Raw genomic sequence first — 6,564 nt, 5'->3', positions numbered from 1 at the left:
TAACTGAAAATATGAATGAGATTTACAGGCACTGTATGTAGAATGTGCAAAAGTTTGCAAAGGTTTTTCCTTTTTTTGTGTGTTGCTTTAAGAAACTATCAAATATATCTCGTAGAAATATAAAGTTCCCATCTCTCCCAACTGAAGGCATTTTTTAAAAATTCAAAGTTTATCAACACTCAGTACAATAACACAGATGAACCACACAAAATCATTTTCTTTCTGGGAAAAGAATAACCAATGTTTAGGATGTCAAGATTCGACAAGTAACACTGTCTAGAAGCCACCCAGAAAAATTTGCTGTTGTTCAAAACCTTTGTCCTTCAAAAGTCACCATCCACCTGAAGATTTTATAGGCAGATACCAAATAGTGTGAACTTTAACTTGTATTTTTTCCATCAGCTTTTAGCTTGGAAGTTTCCTCTTTTGCCTTGGCGGACTCCTTTGCTTTACCTCCATTCTTGGCTGCTTTGGTGCTGGGAGCAGTTCTCTTGACTTTGTCCTCTGCTGTGTTCTCTGAGGCTCCTGTGGGTGCAGGACAGCTGTCAAAATCGCCTGACAGGGCATCAATGGGGTCTTTGTCATCTTCAGGTTTCTTTGAGTCCTTGGGTTTCTTTGCAGGTGGCTTTGCTGGTTTGCCCTCCCCATTATCCAAGAGGTGTCTGTTTTCAGGGGGGATGGTGTCATCTCTTTCTCCCAGCTTGTCTCTGTGTTTGGCTTTAGCTCTTTCCTTGACCTTATCCTCTATTGGTTTGTTGTCATCTGGATCAGGCTGCCTTTGTCCTAGATTGTCAGAAAGTTGATCCAACGCATCGTCTAGTTCTTTGTTGTCACTCACAGTGTCAGGGGGTGGGCCGGCAGAGTGTGTGGTGGGAGCTGGGGTTTGGGAGACCACTTCAGAGATGACAGCAGGAAGGTTAGCGTCTTCAAATTTAAGAGATGCAGAGTTTGGGGAACCAGCGAAGTCCTTAGACAAAGCATCAAGAAGGAAGTCTTCACTCATGGGTGGAAGCGATTCCTTGGACACTTTTGTCAAGAGTGGTTTTCCATCTTAATCCTTGACCTCTTCTAGTCTATAATCAGGAGGAATGGTTTCTTCTTTTTCACCAAGTTTTTCACGATCCTCTTCTTTGGCTTTCTCCTTCACTTTATCCGCCATGGGCTTTACATCTTCTTGGTCTGCTTCCTTCTTCCCCAGGCTGCCAGCCAAGGCTTCTACCGCATCATCTGGCGCCATGCCTTTCAAGGTGGGTGGCTTGGGTGGTGCCGACTGTATATTACACATGGAAGTCCGAGGCACGGCCTCGCTCACAGGAGTTAGGGCAGCAGCCTGAGATTCTTCCATTTTTTCAGATGGCTTAGATTGTTTTCCTTTACTTTTAGGCTGGCTAAAATCTTCTGAAAGTTCATCAATGAGTTCTGATTCACTCAGAGGCTTGGATTTTTCTTCATGCTCTGGCAATAGTGGTTTTCCATCTTTATCTGTGGCTGGTTTTAATCTGTACTCTGATGGGACGGTTTCCTCATCTTCACCACACTTCTTTAGTTTCTCTTCTTTGGCTTTTGCCTCGTCAACTTCCTTAACGGAGCTGAGGTCGAGCTCAGGTTCTGGCTTCCGGCTGCCCAGCGAAGCTGAAAGAGCCTCCAGTGCTTGATCGCTCATTGTGTCCTGCTCCTCCAACTTTCTTTTCTTTTCTTGGGGTGAAGCAGGACTTTTGATTACCGTGGCCGGCTGACCTTTTTTAAAACCTCTTCTGTGGATTTCTCTTCCTTAGTTTTCTTTCCACCAGGGGTAGGAGAAGTGCAGGTGAAGTCAGACGACAAAGCATCTATGGCATCACTGGGCCCCATGGGTTTCGAAGAGTCTGGAGGAGGCTCTGTGATACCTTCTTTTTTTGCCAAAAGTTCCCTGTATTTTGGAGGAAGTGTGACTTCTCTTTTACCTAATTCCTCTATGTAGGTAGAAGTCATTGGATCTGAAATTTCAGGTCCAGTATACACTGTGTTATCTTCTTCAGTTTCTTCAGGTCCTCCCAGGGTGTCTACTAAGTCATCCAAAGCAGAGTCCATGTCTGACTTTCCAGATGGTTTACCCGGTTTGGATTCAACTGGTACAGTCGACATTAATGATTTCTTTTCTTTTTCTGTTTAGCTGGGGTGGCAGATGCTGCAGCTAGCCCAGCAACAATGCCCTCCCTGCCGGCAGAAACTGCATCCTGTAATTTAGTCTTTGGTTTTGTTGATTTCTCTGACGTCAGCTGCTCACTCGATCTGGACGCTGCTTTTTCCTTATGAACATGCTTGCTTTCTGTATCTGATGCATGCTTGGATAGGCTCTTTGGCTCTTTGTGTTCCTTTGGCTTTACTTCTTGGGTTTTTTTCTCATGAACCACAGATGGCTTAGTTGACTGTGACTTCTTCTCAGGTTCTGTTTTTGCAGCCTTGGCTTCCATGGGATTCATACTGGAAGACTTGCTGGTGGAAGCAGAAGAAGCTGATGCTCTGCGTCCGACTCCCGGGCCCAGAGACTTCAGCTGGGTTTTCAGGCTGTTTGCATTCCTAGCTGGGCTCGGCCCCCGCGGTTTCTCTGATTACCTATAAAATCTTGATGTCTATTGGGACAGTGACTACTTGAGAAAAGAATCTATAAAAGACAAAATGTTAGAATACTAAACTTACAGATATTTACTAGGCTTTCATATTATAGATGAGAAAACCAAATTCTAAAAGAACCAGGATCCCTGATTTACATTCCACAGGAGATATATATATATATATCTCCCATGCTAGGCATATTAGCTGATCATTTTTCTCCTTGGTCCACCTAGTCTAGATTTATTATCAAAAAAAAAAATCTCTAACCTAATCCAAAAAGCAGTATACCGCTCTACATGTCTTTATGTGGAACAAAACTAGTTAAAACCAGAAGAAAACTTTCTTAAAAGCAAACCAATCAGGGGCACCTGGGTGGCTCAGTTGGTTAAGCAACTCCCTTCGGCTCAGGTCATGACCTCAGGGTCCTGGGATCGAGCCCCACATCAGGCTCCCTGCTCGGCGGGAAGCCTGCTTCTCCCTCTCCCACTCCCCCTGCTTGTGTTCCCTCTCTCGCTGTCTCTCTCTCGGTCAAATAAATAAATAAAATCTTAAAAAAAAAGCAAACCGATTATTTCCAATGTATTCCTTATGTAACTGAATCCATTCCCTATAAAATCATCTGTAACAAGCAGTAATTTTCCACATTCCATATTTTTTAAAATGAAATACAGTTTAGACAACTTTTTAACATATTATTAAGGTTTAATTTTGTCAATATGAGAATTATGTAATTTGTTCCTTATCAAGCTATTAAAATACATTCCTCTGAATATTCTTTCTTTAACTTCTTGTCATATGTTAAACTTATATCCCATCTTCAAATTCCTACCAAGGTGATAAATATGATTGTGTCGGAGATTTTCCCAACAAATACCATTCACCTTGGAAGATGATGAACTGATATATCTCCAGCATAAAATGTCCAAACTAATGCAGTCAATTCATCCATATGGCCAGAGTGTTCTTTCAGTGATGGACACCCTCCGACAATTTAATGGTTCATTTGCTTAGCTCGTACTTCATTCAACTTTCCTAAAAAAAATTATCTAGAGACTTTCAGAAGGTATATAAGGAAGACACTCAGACATATCTCTCATTTCCAACTACTGCTCTTTCTCATCTCTTTGCTCTTTTTAGGGTATACAGGTGTTTTTTTGTATTTTTTAAAAAAGTAATCATTATAGTTATAATAGGAAAAGACTTTTTAAAGAAAAGTTTTTGAAAATATTAACTACTGATTGAGACTATGCCATGTTAAAAATTTTGCCTTGTCAAACCATTCTTCCAAGTATGAGAGGAGATGTATAAAAATGGAAGACACTATTGCTACCCTCAAATTTCTTTTAATTTAATTAGAGAAACAAAGCCTACACAAAGAAAACAAAAATTATATACAAACATATTCACTTATTCTTCAGTAACTATTTATTTATTAATTTATTAAAGATTTTATTTATTTATTTGAGAGAGAGTGAGAAGAATTGGGGGTGGGGAGGAGCAGAGGGAGAGGGAGAAGCAGATTTCCTGCTGAACAGGGAGTACAATGTAGAGCTTGAACCCAGAACCCTGGGATCCTGACCTGAGCTGAAGGCAGATACTTAACCTACTGAGCCACCCAGGAGCCCCTTCAGTAACTATTTATTGAACACTCACTCTGTGCCAGAAGCTGTTTTAGGTAATAGGAATACAGCAGTGGACCTGGTTTCTGCTCACATAAAGATTATGCAAAGCAAATGAGCAAAGTAATGGAAGGGAATAGATAGTTGATGGGTTTGCTACTCTATAATTGCACAGTGATAAAAGACCTCAGTGGTAATGAGACATCTGGTCAGAGATTTAGATACAGTAAGGGAACAAGCTTGGTGAGCACCTGCTGGAAAAGTTACCTGCAGAGGAAATGGCAATATGGAAAACTTAACACAGAACTGAAGTTGACCTGTTCAAGACTGGGAAAGTCTCTGGCATAGAAATTAAGAATAGCAGAAGACACCAGGAATCATATAAGGCTAGGAACTCCAAAAGTAGAAACAGAATTTGTTCAACAATAAGCAATTATTTGTATGAGTTATGATTTATCTAATTGATGGAGTGTGACTTTGCTAAGCTTAAAAATTAGGAGGGACACATGGAAAATAAAATTACAAATCAAAATATTGTATGTTATCTTTGGATGTTGAGCTGTGAGTGATACCTATTGTCTTCTTTTTGTTTTCTAGCGATTTTTCATTTATCTAAAAAAATTTACGTATCATTTTTAAAGTAAAAATATATATTGTAAAATGTATTTATACTAAAGTAACATTTAATTCCTGACATTGTATCAACAATTGACTTCTTAAAAGGGAGAGATTCCACAGGTGGTTCTTAATAACAGGTTGACCACATGAGATTTATCTGAAAGATAACTGTGGGTAAGTAAACTGGGGTATTAATAGAGCAGGCCCATCTCTGGCTGGCTTTAGATCTGAAATCTCTCTGCTGACACTACTGTTTTCATTGCATCATGGTTATTCTGTTTGAGACATGTAAAGGATTTGAAAGCATTGTGAGAATTATCTAATGAATAACGTAGACAATACACACTGAAATTGGAAGAATAAGTGATCACCATGAACTTAGACTAAACAACACTAGTTGTCTAGCTCTTCAAATCTGTGAAGGCTTTCAGAGAGTAAGGAGCACTTGTTTTAAAATAATATATAGACATATACTTAATCATCAAAAGAATGCCAGGGTAACCAAAATGCAAAAAACAACATAAACACAGAGGGTGAAAAAATGGAAAATACGGTCATCCAGATGACTACTGATATATGTGAACTTCACAAAAATTGGTACAAATTCTACCAATGGTTTATATTTCACAAACATGTTTATTCAAATTCATGCTCTATATTTCTTCCATTTTTTTAAATTTACACAATAATACAGTACTACAATCTTACAGAGCTTTGCATACATAGTTTAAAATATTTGAAGAAGGGGGCGCCTGGGTGGCTCAGTTGGTTAAGCGACTGCCTTCGGCTCAGGTCATGATCTTGGAGTCCCGGGATCGAGTCCCGCATCGGGTTCCCTGCTTGGCAGGGAGTCTGCTTCTCCCTCTGACCCTCCCCCTTCTCATGTGCTCTCTCTCTCTCATTCTCTCTCTCTCTCTCTCTCAAATAAATAAATAAAAATCTTTAAAAAAATAATAAAAAAAATATTTGAAGAAGGGGCACTGGGTGGCTCAGTTGTTAAGCGTCTGCCTTAGGCTCAGTTCATGGTCCCAGGGTCCTGGGATCGAGGCCTGCATCAGGCTTCTTGCTCGGCGGGAAAACTGCTTCTCCCTCTCCTGCTCCCCCTGCTTGTGTTCCCTCTCTCACTGTCTCTCTGTGTCAAATAAATAAATAAATAAAATCTTTAAAAAATAAATTAATTAAATAAAATATTTGAAGAATATTAAGGGAGATAAAAATTTACTCATTAGAAAAATGTATAGTGCAAGTTTACTTTTTGTAAAGAAAGAAAGATCAATGTACTTCTTTTAGTTAATATATCAATAAAGTTACTCAACATGAATATTGTTTAGCTGCACAAAAATTTACCACTTATTTTTACTGATTATTTACAGAATATTTTTATATACTCTCTAAGGTCTTTTGAAAAATCTTGCTTCCTTCCTCTATTTTTATGTTTTATTTCTATTACATCATAGAATTATTAAATCCTTCAGATTTTCTCAACAAATTACTTTGATTTAATTAAATTCAGAATACTATTTTTGTAGTTCTATCTTCCATTTTTTTTTCCCGGTGTCTTCACCCCAAAGTTTAAAAGATACCTCTAAGTAAGATTATAGCTCAATTTATATATTCACATGAACTCAGAAAACATTTACAGAATGTAAGAAATCATTTTATAGTTTTCCAGGAAATAGAGGAAAATACCTTCGTTATAAGAGACAAATCATACCAAAATAATGGAGCTAAT

The 6,564-nt window shown here is 38.7% G+C and overlaps 1 pseudogene; it reads right to left on the bottom strand.

The window, feature by feature from the left end:
- Nucleotides 1-214: 214 nt before the first annotated feature.
- On the bottom strand, nt 215-2,561 carry LOC114204838 (calpastatin pseudogene; annotated as a pseudogene).
- Nucleotides 2,562-6,564: the final 4,003 nt, after the last annotated feature.

This window comes from Eumetopias jubatus, unplaced genomic scaffold (assembly GCF_037043125.1).
Source record: "Eumetopias jubatus isolate StellerSeaLion01/CBP00866 unplaced genomic scaffold, mEumJub1_p1.0 scaffold_5, whole genome shotgun sequence".
NCBI lineage: Eukaryota > Metazoa > Chordata > Mammalia > Carnivora > Otariidae > Eumetopias > Eumetopias jubatus.
Note: the sequence above shows the minus strand (reverse complement) of the source record. Positions and strands in the feature narration are given on the sequence as shown.